Source organism: Pan paniscus, chromosome X (assembly GCF_029289425.2).
Source record: "Pan paniscus chromosome X, NHGRI_mPanPan1-v2.0_pri, whole genome shotgun sequence".
Classification (NCBI taxonomy): domain Eukaryota; kingdom Metazoa; phylum Chordata; class Mammalia; order Primates; family Hominidae; genus Pan; species Pan paniscus.
The window spans coordinates 117,315,670-117,329,958 of record NC_073272.2 but is presented as its reverse complement, the minus strand read 5'-3'; the positions used below and the strand labels follow the sequence as shown (position 1 = coordinate 117,329,958).

Genomic DNA, 14,289 nt, shown 5'->3' with positions numbered 1-14,289 from the left:
AATCTTTTTTTAAAGAAAATATTAGTACGAGAAAAGCTTTTGAAGAGAATGTTTTAAATTTGAGTGTTATTTTTAGAATATTTATCAGTAGGAAAAATGTGGAAAACTTCTCCTGCCTTAGTTTAATTGTGTATTTAGAGCTGTGGTGAGTTGCCATTTTTTAACTTAGTTTTTGTTTTATGTGAGGTAGAGATGCACAATTATATCTGTCTCGTTCTTTGAATCCCTTTCAGATGCTGAGGAAGTGTAGTTATGCTCTCAGTCCAAAAGAAGCAATTCCCTGGAAAGTGTTGAAAAATGAGGCCATTTCAGAGTTAAATCCTGTGGTCATTTTATTTTCAGATTTTTTAATGCTCCTTTCCGTTTATGCTCCAGGATATTTTTATCTCTTTGGGTGTTAAACTTTATGAAGTAAAAAAAAAAATAGGCTAGTTTGTAAAAATAAACCAGCTATATTTGTTTTTCAAAAACTGTCAAAAGCACAAATTAATGGAGGTGACAAGTTAATGGAGGTGAGAAGTTAATGGAGCTCTTTCAAATAATTCGAGAAAATAGGATGCTTCCTGACTTTATGCATCTTAACTGGCAAGAAATGACTAAAGATTTACCAAAAGCAACTTTATTATAAAAACAAAACAAAACAAAACCTCACTAAAATCAGGTTACAATTATAATAGTTATTAATGTTTCTAATATTCCTACTATATTTGATTGTCTAAAAGATCCAAATTGCAGCCCTTATTGCCCCTGATTTGTCGATTTTTAGAGATGGTGAAATAAATCCCCATGTTTTATTAAATTCATGCCAGCCACAAGCTCAGATACAACTCAACACAACATTTTAAATTAATCACTTTCTTCCTTTTAAGTGCTTACCTCTTTGACCTGATGATATGAGTGAATCAATTTAGAAGATAGAACCTACAAAATATAATAGATCTTGCATGTTGACTATTGGTTGTTGGTAGTACACATAGGTAGAATGGAAAAATATATTCGAAGAGCTTATGGTAGGCTGAAGTATTTTGACATTGTAACAGACTATTTTGACATTATAACACTCTATATTATTGAATTGGTCTTAACTTATTTTTCTTTTTATGTATATTAATACTTAATAGCAAGTAAATATGCACAGATAGAAATTTATGTGAAATGTAGGAAGACTAGCTTGGGGAGTTTAAATCAGGTTTTTAAATATGTTGTTTAGTTTTTGACCATTTTAGATCACAGTTCATTGCCTCACTTGGCCAAAAATAAAAACATGTTTAACATGTTTTTCTCATCAGTTCTTCTCTATATTCCTCAACATATTTACACACAAAATGATACTTAAGTATAGCATAATTCCACTTCAAAAATGATAAAGACTAAATTAGATTACTGGGTCAAGTAACATTATATTTGTTCTCACAATTGTTTGGCTGGCAAACATAGGTTTAAATGGTTACTTGTGTCTTTTGGGTCTAAACTCTTTGCACTGAAATGGAATTGTTCAATTCTGACTCCTCAATAAATTGTGATATATAGGAAATTTACCTGTAAAATAATGTATAAGTATTTAAAGTAGTATTTTGAATATAGAATTCTTCATAGGTGATATAAGATCTTTTTGTATGTATGCTTGTGTAGCATCAGTATTGGTTTGTAATGTTTTATCATTACTTACCGTGCTTTGTCAAATATACATTACGTGGTTTTCATTGAAGACTTGAGTACTTTGTCAAAGACTGAAATTTCAATATGAAGTATTTTAGGTAGTAGTAAAAATGTGTTATAGTGATTGAGCATGTGTGGGAAAAATCTAAAGGCTCCATGGTCTCTTTCTAAACCCAGTGTATGTGCTGCTTTGCTGTAGCTCTTCCGTTGATGCTACAGATAGGGCAGTACTGCTGTGCTAGTGAAGGCTACAATAGAGAACATTTTACTTACTGCAAACATTGAGCAGCAAGACTATTACTTTTTTCCTTGTGGGTTTAAAGTCCATGTTTGTTTTCTTTCTGTTTGTTTAGAACTTGAATGACAGTTGAAATGTCCCAACATTTTTAAGATTTCTTTATGATGAAGACTATAGTATTTGTGGCAATATTAGTAGAAATAGCATCTTATATAGTATAAAGCACTTAAAAAATTTTGCTGTAATGTCATACTAGAAAAGTGGGATATCTTAAATACGAAAGATTCAGGAAAATAATACTTCAGTCTCTAGATTGATTGATGATCAAATAGTCTTTATTGGGTAGACATATTCTTTCAGCTTTAGATTTTAGCATTGCAGGGTGGTGTGCCATCTATGTGGATTTCTGAAGGGATTGTCTTGATAGAAATAGAGTGCTTGGTGACATGTGTTTGCTTTGCACTCTGTTCAACAGTAGGTTGAAGTTCAACCTTAGCCTGAGGGAGGATCTCCTGGCCAGTGTAAACTGCATTAGTAAAGACTCTGCCCCTGACAGGTTACTCTGTCATTTAGCCTAAATTAATAAAGCTGAAAGAGCAATCACATCTAAGTGTTTTTATGGTGTTTAGGTATTCATTGTTTTAAAACAGCAAATGGTTCCTTCAGGCAAATATTATAGGGTTAATGCCTTGTTAGATGCTAAGGACACACTGAAATAGAACAAAATTAGCACTAGTGATCCTTTCATCTTTTCTTTTCCAGCAGCGAGTTTTGACAATAATAGTGTGGCAAAGAGGAAGGCAATTAGGTAAGAATTAACCAGTGAAATATAACAGTGAATTCTAGCAAGACAGACCCTGTGAGTTGTTTTCCTTAGAATGTTACCTTTCTCAATCTAAAAGACGATGAATGTTAGTGAACTAGACTTGTTCTCCTTTAGTCCCTGCACTTACATTCAGTTAGCTTCCTATTTATGATTTTTTTGATATGTAAAAAATATTTTTATAGTAAATGCCAAAAAACACAGCATTCTATAGCAATTGCCTCTGTAATGTCTTCAATAAAATTCAGTACCTGGCATTTCCTGAGAAAATATTGTGTATATTGTATAAATGCTCCTTGTTTGTAGGTGATTCACAGCACAGACATAATAAAAATATGAATTTTCTAAATTTGACATGTTTCTATCCCCTAAGATTGTCTTTTTTTTCTAATTTAGTAAATAAAAGAAAACTTTGTGGTTACAGAAATCTTTCTTATCTAGCAAAATACTTATTAAATTGATAATCATTTGTGATTAGAGAAATCTTTCTTTTCTAGCAAAATACTTATTAAATTGATAATCTCAAAATAGAAAAGAATGTTTAGTTGCTTTGAGAACATAAACTTTTACTTGCTTTGTGTCTACTTAATTTTGTTTTTATTACTTATGCACAATTTAACAAAATTATGTGGAAAAATAACACAACTAACACCTAAGATAAATTTTGTGTTAGTCTGCAACCTTTGTGGCATGTTCTTTGGGAATTTGCATTGTCTGAGCTTGCAGAAGGACTAGGTTGTCATTTATTAATGGAAAATCATAGAGATAGAAGTGACCTTAAAAGTCATTTAGAAAGTCCAAACCCCTTTTAACACAGGAACTCATTCCATGACACCTCTCGAAGATGGCATTGCATGTCCTTCTTGAACACTGTCAGTGACAAAGGGCTCACTACCTCACCAAGGCTGCACCCTTCATTCATGGACAGCTTTTCCTTGCATTGAGCAAAATCAGTTCCTTGTATGTTTTCTCTCCCGTTCCCAATGCAGCCTTATAGAGCTATATAGAAAAAAAAATTCTATTACATACACGCTTAGGCGTCTTCTCATGTGACATGGTTTTCAGACCCTTCACTCTCCTGGTTGTCCTCACGTGGATGGTTTTTTCATGTTAATCTTTATGTAAGACACTACATTTGAATGTGATGCTCCACATGGGGCCCAAATAGAAGACAATTCTCTTCCTTTAAGCAGAATCTCTGCTTGTCTTAAAGGGCCTGAGATTATATTATTTTTTTTTAATTATAGGATTCACACTGTCCCCTAGTGAATTTACAGTTTGCAAATTGCCTTTTTGAAGGCCTTACAATCAGATTGCTTGCTCCTCACTGTCTGTGTTTATTCTTTTAGCTTCTTCAGATCTTTTAGTCTGAGGAAGCCTGGCATGTGCAAATGAAGTTAACATTTTGTTTTAAAGCCTATTGTGTATTTTTTAAAAAGACCTCTTGAAATCATTTAATATAACAGAAAAATATTGCACACAAGACACTTGCAAGACAAAGAGCTAGTGTTCCTGTCACTTTCAGATATTTCAAAGACATTCACTGGTCAATAATTTATCTAGATTCCTTTTTTTATACTTAGTGTATCTTCCAAGTAATCGCTTCCCCCACTGCAAAGAAACCACTTTCTACAGAGGGAAGAGAGGCAGAATTTCATATCTCCATACCATCATGGGAAGTACGGAGTTACTGAGAATTTCATACATTCTGCTTGAAACTTAGAATATTTAGTTGAGACTTAAGTATGGCCAAACTTTGGGAGATGGAGCGATGAGAAAGAAGTATGGGATAGGCAAGTATGTGTGCTAATAACTTGCAGTTGAAGAGTTAAGAATTACAAACAACATACATGATAAAATTTCAGATTGACATGGCTGCCATGATGTATTGCTTTATATCCTCAAGACTTTGAGAAAGGTGGTATAAACATGAGATTCTTGGGGAATCAGTACATAAATAAGTTACTGAGTAATTCATTTTAGAAAATGCTCAGTTCTGGATATTAGCCCTTTGTCAGATGAGTAGATTGCAATAATTTTCTCCCATTCTGTAGGTAGCCTGTTCACTCTGATGGTAGTTTCTTTTGCTGTGCAGAAGCTCTTGAGTTTAATTAGATCCCATTTGTCAATTTTGTCTTTTGTTGCCATTGCTTTTGGTGTTTTAGACATGAAGTCTTTGCCCATGCCTATGTCCTGAATGGTATTGCCTAGGTTTTCTTCCAGGGTTTTTATGGTTTTAGGTCTAACATTTAAGTCTTCAATCCATCTTGAATTAATTTTTGTATAAGGTGTAAGGAAGGGATCCAGTTTCAGCTTTCTACATATGGCTAGCCAGTTTTCCCAGCACCATTTATTAAATAGGGAATCCTTTCCCCATTGCTTGTTTTTCTCAAGTTTGTCAAAGATCAGATAGTTGTAGATATGTGGCATTATTTCTGAGGGCTCTGTTCTGTTCCATTGGTCTATATCTCTGTTTTGGTACCAGTACCATGCTGTTTTGGTTACTGTAGCCTTGTAGTATAGTTTGAAGTCAGGTAGTGTGATGCCTCCAGCTTTGTTCTTTTGGCTTAGGATTGACTTGGCAATGCGGGCTCTTTTTTGGTTCCATATGAACTTTAAAGTAGTTTTTTCCCATTCTGTGAAGAAGGTCATTGGTAGCTTGATGGGGATGGCATTGAATCTATCAATTATGTTGGGCAGTACGGCCATTTTCATGATATTGATTCTTCCTACCCATGAGCATGGAATGTTCTTCCATTTATTTGTATCCTCTTTTATTTCCTTGAGCAGTGGTTTGTAGTTCTCCTTGAAGAGGTCCTTCACATCCCTTGTAAGTTGGATTCCTAGGTATTTTATTCTCTTTGAAGCAATTGTGAATGGGAGTTCCCTCATGATTTGGCTCTCTGTTTGTCTGTTATTGGTGTATAAGAATGCTTGTGATTTTTGCACATTGATTTTGTATCCTGAGACTTTGCTGAAGTTGCTTATCAGCTTAAGGAGACTTTGGGCTGAGACAATGGGGTTTTCTAGATATACAATCATGTCATCTGCAAACAGGGACAATTTGACTTCCTCTTTTCCTAATTGAATACCCTTTATTTCCTTCTCCTACCTGATTGCCCTGGCCAGAACTTCCAATACTATGTTGAATAGGAGTGGTGAGAGAGGGCATCCCTGTCTTGTGCCAGTTTTCAAAGGGAATGCTTCCAGTTTTTGTTCATTCAGTATGATATTGGCTGTGGGTTTGTCATAGATAGCTCTTATTATTTTGAGATACCTCCCATCAATACCTAATTTATTGAGAGTTTTTAGCATGAAGGGTTGTTGAATTTTGTCAAAGGCCTTTTCTGCATCTTTTACGATAATCATGTGGTTTTTGTTGTTAGTTCTGTTTATATGCTGGATTGCATTTATTGATTTGCATATGTTGAACCAGCCTTGCATCCCAGGGATGAAGCCCACTTGATCATGGTGGATAAACTTTTTGATGTGCTGCTGGATTCCGTTTGCCAGTATTTTACTGAGGATTTTTGCATTGACGTTCATCAGGGATATTGGTCTAAAATTCTCTTTTTTTGTTGTGTCTCTGCCCGGCTTTGGTATCAGGATGATGCTGGCCTCATAAAATGAGTTAGGGAGGATTCCCTCTTTGTTTATTGATTGGAATAGTTTCAGAAAGAATGGTACCAGCTCCTCCTTGTACCTCTGGTAGAATTTCAAACAAATTTACAACAAAAAAACAACCCCATCAACAAGTGGGCGAAGGATATTAACAGACACTTCTCAAAAGAAGACATTTATGCAGCCAAAAGACACATGAAAAAATGCTTATCATCACTGGCCATCAGAGAAATGCAAATCAAAACCACAATGAGATACCGTCTCACACCAGTTAGAATGGCGATCATTAAAAAGTCAGGAAACAACAGGTGCTGGAGAGCATGTGGAGAAATAGGAACACTTTTACACTGTTGGTGGGACTGTAAACTAGTTCAACCATTGTGGAAGTCAGTGTGGCCATTCCTCAGGGATCTAGAACTAGAAATACAATTTGACCCACCCATCCCATTACTGGGTATATACCCAAAGGATTATAATTTATGCTGCTATAAAGACACATGCACATGTATGTTTATTGCAGCACTATTCACAATAGCGAAGACTTGGAACCAAGCCAAAAGTCCAACAATGATAGACCGGATTAAGAAAATGTGGCACATATACACCATGGAATACTATGCAGCCATAAAAAAGGATGAGTTCATGTCCTTTGTAGGGACATGGATGAAGCTGGAAACCATCATTCTCAGCAAACTATCACAAAGGACAAAAAACCAAACACTGCATGTTCTCACTCGTAGGTGGGAATTGAACAATGAGAACACTTGGACACAGGAAGGCGAACATCACACTCTGGGGACTGTTATGGGGTGGGGGAAGGGGGGATGGATAGCATTAGGAGATATACCTAATGTTAAATGACGAGTTAATGGGTGCAGCACACCAACATGGCACATGCATACATATGTAACAAACCTGCACGTTGTGCACATGTACCCTAAAACTTTAATAAAAAAAAGAAAGTGCTCAGTTCTTTTTCAATCACCTTGTGTATTAAGTTTATAACATTCAGCAGTTACTCAACTGTCTATTATGTGCCAGGCATAACTCTGCTGAGGATTAGGGGCATAGTCCTTGTGATCATTCAAAGTGATTATTTTTTATCTTCCATATTATCTTCATTCATAAGCAATTAAATAGCTTAATTTATTCTCCTGCTGTGAAAATTTGGAACCAAGACAAACAGGTTAAATAAATTCTTGCTTACTGTGCTTTCAATATTGATAATGGATTTAAGGGCAATGGAAACACCTCAGAAGAAAAATTTGTCTGGACTAAATGAGGAGACTTGAACTGGAGGTAGATAACACATGTTAAAGTGCATATTGCACAGGATGGAAAATGAAGCAATTTGTGTTTAAAGTTCGTAGTGTCTTTTTAAACAACAAGAATGGAATACTATTCTTTACATTGGACAGGGAATAATTTACTGTTTAGGTGCTTTATAGCACACAAGTTTACATATATTACCTTCCAAGCAGTAATAATTTGATCTCAAACTCTGAGATTGAATCTTAGTTTAAAATAAAATTATATTGTGTTTTCAATTATACTAAAATATTTTTCCCAGCATAACTTACTATGATGAGGTTATCTGTTGTTTTTACCCATTTTCCCCCCACATTTATGTCATGCTAAGGCAAGAACATGCCCAATTTGTTGGAGAGGATTTCTTATAATATAGTTCAATGGAGTAATGAAGTAACTTATCTTCAATAACAAAAAAATAAAAACAAGTTTCAGAACTTTAGATTAAATTTTAATCTAGCATGTATAACAGATATTCTAAACTTCATGAGACATATTCCAAATTTTTAAAATGTCCTAGTTTAGCATAGTTAAATGTAATACAATTTATTTTCCTCTATTATAGAAGTGCTAAGCACTTAATTTCATTCCTCCCAAAAAGCCCTGTAAGTGTACATCCTCTCCCTATTTTACGAATAAGGGCACAAGTTCAGAGAGGTTAATTGCTTAATGTTACACATAAAATTACAAGTTGAGCCAAAATTCAGATTTAGGGCCACGTGATTTCAAAGCTTGTAATTTCTCCAATGCCTTTTCATTTTTATAGACTTTTGCTACTTTCATGCCATCTATTAATTATATAATACCTTACTAGGGTTAGAAGAAAAGGGAAATATGGTAGATGGGAAAAGCTTTTTGAATTGGGTGGTGGTATAGGAAGAGGTTAGAAAGCTTTACTTGCGTACTGTCAAGTGGTGAAGTTGAAGGAAAATATTGAGGCAATTATCTTTACTTGCTCATATGATATCGGGATTAACTCCATTGTCTCTTGATGTTTCCATAGTTCCTTGAAGCACTATTCCATCTTCATTGATTACACACATTTCCCACCCATGGTAATTAGCTACCACGGACAGTGCTGTAGCTGGTGTACTCTTTTTAGCACGTTCCAAGGGTTCTACCCCAGTCAGTATATTTAGTACTTTCCTGCAGACATTATCCTCCCACTGCTTAATTGCATGCAAATACTCAATGAAAAAAAAAAACCCAAACCTCTATGTATTTCTTTTCTATTGCTGCCATATCAAATTACTGCAAACGAATGGCCTAAAATGTCACACATTTATTATCCTACACTTTTTTTTTTTTTTTGAGATGGGGATCTCACTGTGTCGCCCAGGCTGGAGGACAGTGGCATGATCATGTCTCCCTGCAGCCTCGACCACCGGACTCAAGTGATCCTCCTGCCTCAGCCTCCTCAGTAACTGGGACTACAGGCACGCATCACCACACCCAGCTTATTATTATTATTATTATTATTATTATTATTTGTAGAGATGAGGTCTCACTGTGTTACCAGGCTGGTCTCAAACTCCTGGGCTCAAGCTATCCTCCCGTCTCAGCCTCCCAAAGTACTGGGATTACAGGCATGAGCCACCATGCTTGGCATATTATCTTACAGTTTTTTCAGATCAGAAATTTGGTACTGGTCTCACGGGGCTAAAATAAAAGTGTCAGCAAGGCGGAGGCTCTAGGGGAGAATCTGTTTCCTGCTCATTCCTGTCATTGACAAAATTGTGTTCTTTGTGGCTGTAGGACCAAGGTTCCTATCATCTTGTTGGCTATAAGTTAAAGGACAATTTCAGCTCCTAGAGATTGCTTGCATTCCAGCCCCATTCCTCCCTCGTCTTAACGAGGCCAGCGACAGCAGGTTGAATCCTTTTCACATTGCTTTCTGGCTCACTCTTCTGCCTTCCTCTTCCATTTTTTCAGGACTCATGTAATTAGATTAGGCTACCTGGATAAAACAAGACACGCCCCATTTCAAAGTTCGTAACCTTTATCACATTTTCAAAGTCTCCTTTGCCATGTAACAACATATCCACAGATTCCTGGGGTTAAGATGTGGACATCTTTAGGAGGTCATTTGTTGTATCTACAATACTCTAGTTGAACACAATCATGTTGGGCTTACACATGCGTTGTAGAAAGTGTTCCAATTAACCCAAGTGGTTCTACAAATTTTGCATTCCTGTAACTAAACCATATTTATTAATCTCTGGATCAGTAGTTTTGTTCTTGAAAATTATAATAAACATTACATAGGCAGTTCTTAGCCCTTGCAACAATGATTTCCTGGAAATCTTATTAAAAAGTGGAATTATCCAGTAACAGAACTATAATCTGGGGTTGTGTTGAAAATATCATGAAAACAAGTTTCTCCTATTAGAGCTTTTATTGTGCTCTACATTTTATAAAATAGGCACAATTATTTTGATTACATCGATTTTGCAAGCATATACAATCATATAAAATACAGATATGAGTGAAATTGAAGATGCTAGTTATTTAAAAACTATTTTTTTTGAAAATTCAGTCTATTTTGAGATGGTTCACATAGCCCAATTCTCTTATTAAAAGTTAATAAGTAATAGTGCTACCTTTTGAATAAAATCATGAAATTAGTTTTCTTAATAAAATTTGATGCAACAAGCAGAATCATTCAGAATAACTCCACTGTTATCAGAGCCATTTAAAAAGTACTAAAGTGTGTGCATATTACAAGTTGGTTGATGCTGATTGCATTTTATTGCATTGAAAAAAATTTCAAAGGACTCTACATTTCTACCTTCCCAAAACATTTTCAGATTATTCAAAAGACTGTTCAAAATCAGATTGAACATAAAGGCTACCAGAAAATAATAGTTAACAACCAGAAGGTCTTTGCATGTCTCTGGAAATTCAAATAATACAGGTTGTTGAGAACCTTAAAAATCTTCAAAACATAGTACTGAATTAGCTAGCAGTGGCATATGATTATGTAGTTGTTGCTAATGCACTTTAGTGTTTGGTATTTGGCAGGTGCAGGGGGCAAATATTGAAATTTTGAGTGTCAGGTAACATCTACTGAGTGAAATAAGACCAGTTAAATAACAGGTGAGGACTGTCTATGCTACTCAGTCATTGACCATTATGTTTGATTCTTCAGCAAGTTATGGCCTCAAAAGTGGCATTTCTAAACTTGGAGGTGCATCCAGGAAAGTTCTGATCTCAGATCTGGTTACCAAACTTTCTAGACATTGTCTGGCTCCTATTATGGCAGGTGCAGGGGCTTGATGGTATTTTAATTTATTATTTTTACTTTTTTTTTTTGTAGAGACAGGATATTGCTATGTTTCCAAGACTGGTCATGAACTCCTAGCCTCAAGCTATCCCCTTGCCCCCAACCTGTGCCCCGCAAAGTGCTGGGATTACAGACATGAGCCACCACACTTGGCCTTCTGATGATATTTTAAATTTAAAAGGTTTAGATTGAAAATATTGTGTTTTAGAGCACTAAAATTTAGAGAACCAAATATTATGAGAATGATGAATTGGAGTGGCAAGCTCAGTTGAGTGTATGTGGGCAATTGGGCTTAATTTGTGCTTATGCGATCCCTCTGTACCTAACTGCACTCCCTTCTTGCTTCCCACATTTAAGTCTCTCACTGCAGCTGTTTCTAAAAGTTCTAAATGAACTTGCTTAATCATTTACAAGTTGCCCTGTAACATCTTTTATTTTCACTTTTTTTTCTGGTTTCAAAAATATAGAGCTTTTCACTGATCAATGAGATAAGACCTTGACATCATATAATGTGCATAATTATCTCAATCAGGGTTCTTTCAATCCACAAGCTGATAGGAACCTTAGAAATCACTCTTTTGGTCATACCATTTACCTTGAAAGAGAATGTGATATTAATGCTTGATCACTTTTCCTCCATCTGTGTACATTTGTATTTGATGATTTAACCCAGTCTTAATTTATATTTCCTTTTTAAAATACCATTTCTTCAACTGCATTAAAATTAATATTAAACACCAGCTCTACAAAATCTTAACTAGGTTTCTCTTTATTAAATGTGATTATATCAGAGCTCTTCTCTTGTCTGACAGTGAAACATGTTCTTAATTAATAGTCTGATCTAGCTTTAGTTTGAGTGGACCTACAAAATATTTGAAATACAATTTTGAAAAGTATATGGATGACACTAAATTGTGAATCATTGTCCAATAGATAACCCCTTAGCATCACCAAATTGAAGTGATTTTCTCATTCGTTACGATCACTTTCCTACAGAGGGTGCGTGCATGCAGTCATTTCTGAATGATTCACAGCTAAACAAAGTTCGTGAAACTGGAAACAAAGGTTTGGTTTTAAGTAGACTGGAGACTTGGTTCATTAATATACTTTTCATAGAAATGTTGCTGAAGCATATAGATAGATGCAATTAGAGTGTTTTTTTTTCAAATGATGTGCAGTACTATCACATCATCAAGAGTTTTGACTTTCTTCCATATAATTAAAATTGCAGCTTATGTTTTTGAATAGTGAATATTGTGTGATTGCTGATCCAGCCCTGCAGATAGCCTGATCTGGAACAAATAACCCTTTAAAATAATAGTAAGGAAAGTTGATATTATTTATTTATTTTTATTTGGTGCTTATATGCCAAATATGAACTGATACCCTTATGGATTAGAGAAAAAAGTTGGCAATTGTTTTGTTCTTGTGGTTTCTATGAATTATACAACATGATATTTGTTAGTAAAGAGTGGTAAGCATTTATTATAATTTTATATCATTTAATTATTTGGAAAGTAATTGTTTTTTATTATCATCTCTTAGCAAGCAAGTATCCTGACTGCTCTTTGTTTTATTATCATCTCTTTGCAAGCAAGTATCCTGACTGCTCTTTGTTTTCCTATCATCTAGTGTGGTGCCTGGCACATAGCAGATGCTCAATAAATGTCGATTTTATAAATGAATTTAGAGAATAGTTTTTAGGTCTGTACCTCTGTGCAGATCACTTCACATGAAAGTGTTAAGTTTATTCATCTGATATATGCAGTAATTGAATATAGTAGTTGTCCCTTATGCATGATTTCCAACTCCTTGGAATGAGTTACCCATGGTTAACCATGGCTTGAAAATAGGTGAGTACAGTATGATAAGATATTTTGAGAAAGAGAGAGAGAAAAAGAGCATTCACATAACTTTTATTAAAGTATATTGTTATAATTGTTCTATTTATTATTAGTTATTGTTGATATCTTACTGTACCTAATTTATAAATCAGGTAGTTATGTATGTATAGGAATAAAACGTAGTGTATATGGAATTTGGTATATCCATAGTTTCAAACATCCACTGGGGGTCTTGGAATGTATCCACCGAATAATGGGGGCTATTGTGTATCATGGTCTTGTTAGAGAATAAGTTATGACTGTATTTCCTATGAAAAGAACTAATCAAAAATCCAGATTCTGTTCATTGTTGCTGAGAAATACCATGATACTGGCACAGACTGAAAGTAATTTTACTAGAAGCAATCTACCAGTGACCAAAATACTTTAGTCATGGTTCATCAAATTGTAACTGATAAGGAAAATAAGGTTTTTTAAAAAATCTGTTCTACGATAGAAACTACTCTCAAAGTTAAGAGTTATTTGACTTATTTTTGCATGCTGTTCATCATAATGGAGAAAACTATTTGAGATATTTATGTTTTGAAGCTAATATGCTTTTACTTAAATGATAATGTGTTTTGTGTGTATAGTTTGATAAAAGAAATCACTGACTAGGAGAAAAAGAAGACCTGACTAGGGTTTAGGAGAAATAAATTAAAAATTAACACTCAAAAAAGTATTTACATTTATGTCCTGAATTTTTTATACTTAAAGGGCTTCAATCTAACCGTAAAGGTTTAGCTGATATTATATTTAAATTAAATGAATTTTCTTTGTGTTAAAAATGATTAAATACAATGGTTTTACACATTACTTGTTTAGCAAGAGACAAAAAATGCATAGCTGTGAATATGTAAAAGCAATATATTCCAAAGCAAAACAATTGGTAGTTTGTAAGTAAATTTGGATTTTCGTTTGATCTGTTGTCATTAAACAAACATTTATTGTGAATAATTTGCTGGACTGTGCAATTAGTTAAGGAGGGTGAGGCCAGGAAGCCTTGACTTCAAGAGTGCAGGATTTGGCTTCTGTTCGGCAAGCAGTGACTCACTGAATACCTTTGAGCAAGGGAGTGCTTTTCTGAGCTATAAATACAATCACAGTATGTATAAAGACCATTATGTATGTGAAAATTATAATTAAATCCAGGTAAGAGGTAATACAGACAAGAACTATGGTAGAGGCAGTGAGAGTGGATGGGGGTTGAAGGATAGGAGCATTCTAGAGAGAGATTCAGTTGAACTTAGCAGTTGATTGGACATGGGAAATGGGGAAGAAGCAAGGGTCAAAGGTGGTCAAATAATTTTGGTGAGAGCAATTGCCTTTTAGAATCCAAATATTTTATCTATAGTTCTTTTGAATGTATAATATCAGGATACATCGGAGATTTCTGAAATTTCTTCTGACTGACCAACATTTTAGGAATGGTCATTAAGAAATATGTATGTAGTCAAATTCATTACCATTAAGC

General features: G+C 34.7%; 1 protein-coding gene across 8 annotated transcripts in view; it reads left to right on the top strand.

The window, feature by feature from the left end:
• Positions 1-14,289, top strand: part of KLHL13 (kelch like family member 13) — a 218,866-nt gene that overhangs the window by 143,299 nt on the left and 61,278 nt on the right. The gene's annotated exons all lie outside the window — the stretch shown is intronic.